Source organism: Aplysia californica, unplaced genomic scaffold (assembly GCF_000002075.1).
Source record: "Aplysia californica isolate F4 #8 unplaced genomic scaffold, AplCal3.0 scaffold01303, whole genome shotgun sequence".
NCBI classification, from domain to species: Eukaryota; Metazoa; Mollusca; class Gastropoda; order Aplysiida; family Aplysiidae; genus Aplysia; species Aplysia californica.
Genome location: NW_004798573.1, coordinates 41,989 through 44,098, shown reverse-complemented (window position 1 = coordinate 44,098; position 2,110 = coordinate 41,989).

The following is a 2,110-nucleotide window of genomic DNA, read 5'->3' as shown; positions in this document are numbered from 1 at the left end:
TGGGGTATGGCAGGAGCCACAAATCATCTTACGACATGCACCTTACTCTTTATGTTTTTTACTTCTATTTAAGATGCACTGGTCGGCATCAGAAAAAGGGGAATAGATACTATCCAGCCGGCATGCATATTGCGAAATCTACAAGCAGCAGCAATCTTTTCGTTATGTACGCATTTCGCTTTGTACGTATTTAATTTTAGATACAAAAATATTATTGCGTACATGAAAAAATTAGTGATCTAAAATTATAATCTCTCCGCTGTGTGCGTTTTAGACTGCATTCCCTTTTGCTGTTCTCTGAACCCCGCCTTTTCCTGACTCAGTGCTGTCTGATGTCATGATGCACATCGTAGTCGTTTGACCTATAGATCGGCATTGGCTGTTATAGTCCTATATTATTGAGTTATACCAAGTTCGCACTGTCAGACAGTTCATCGGATTGAATCGGGTCCAGCAATATTTCATGGATGTAGCGAGAGATGCTATTTTGGCACGATATGACCGAATTCAATTGATTAGATTCCAGTGTTACCTACAAAAATCAAACACGTTATACGTGGTGCCCACTACGACTGGGATCGGCCGATCGGGCCTATCGCCCGACTCGATCGCCTCAAAAACAAACGTGTTTGTTTTCAGTTTCAGGTGATCGAGTCGGGCGATCAGCCCGATCCAGCCGTAGTGGGCACCCCGTATTAGATTTTGAAGGTCACAAGTTGAATCGGTTTTATTATGAGAAAGTGGTAAATTATGTAGCTTTTGCCCAGCCCAAGGAGAAGAATCTGGCTTTTTCCTTTTCAAACCGATGAACCGATTGACAGAGTGCACTGTGTATCAAGTTTTGCCCAGGAGGGGAGGAGGGGAGGAGGGTAGACGTGGAATGATTCAGTAGATAGGAGGCTGCCCTGGGGGGAGGTGACCAGAGATACTAAGGAGTTTTTTGGGGGGGTGATGGGGAGGGGGGAGCGGGGGAGTGGGGTGGAAGGGGAGAAAGTTGGGTATGAATAAGTTCGAGTGTATTTGTGTGTGAATGTTGTGTGTTATGGTCTGTGTGTGTGTGTGTGTGTGTGTGTGTGTGTGTGTGTATGTGTGTGTGTGTGTGTGTGTGTGTGTGTGTATGTGTATAATGAAGAGGTGGGGAGGAGCCAAGTGTATGCTTGTCTATAAGTTTATTTATAAAAAAGAGGAGTGCAGACCGTGTGCTTAAGCGTGCTCGTGTGTTCACATATGTATGTGTTTGTGTATACGGCGGGTTTGCATGTCATGGGCTGATAGTAACCATGTTCATTATGGCCAAAATGCCAAAAAAATAACATAATAACAGTAATGAAAGCACTTAGACGATATTGCATCATGTTTGTATTATATAAAACCAGTCCGCCAAACTGCAATTCCTGTATGTATCCTCAGGGTTGGGTCGATTTAAATCAACTTGATTTAAATCAGTTGATTTTTTAAAATTTAAATCAACTTGATTTTTAAAATAAAAATCAGTGATTAAAATCACTTTTTTGAATATTTATTTTATTCAGTTTTTACACATTTCAACATTCAGAATTCCTTTCCTAGGTTTCATAAAACAGATATAAGGTTTAGTAGACTAATATATTCATGCTTAAAAGTCTGCTTTCCCCCCTTTCACTGTAAAATAATACAGATTCAAATTACTTTTTTTTCTATAACTGAAATCAGAGCTGGGTTGATTTAAATCACTTTTCAAAAAAATGCATTCAGTTGTTACATATATTTAAACATTCAGAATTCCTTTCCTTGGTTTTTATTAAACAATATAAGGTTTACTTAGTAGACTAATATAATCATGCTTAAAATCTGCTTTCCCCCCTGTCACTGTAAAATAATACAGTTCTCAATTTACTTTTTTTCATAATTGAAAACCAGTGTTGGATTGATTTAAATCAGGTCGATTTAAATCAGATGATTTTTTAAAAATTTTAATCAACTTGATTTTAAAAATAAAACTCAGTGATTTAAATCACTTTTTTTTTTAAAGTATTCTGTTTTTACATTCAGAATTCCTTTCCTTGGTTTTATAAAACAGATGATATAAGGTTTAGTAGACTAAAATAATCATGCTTAAAAGTCTGCTCCC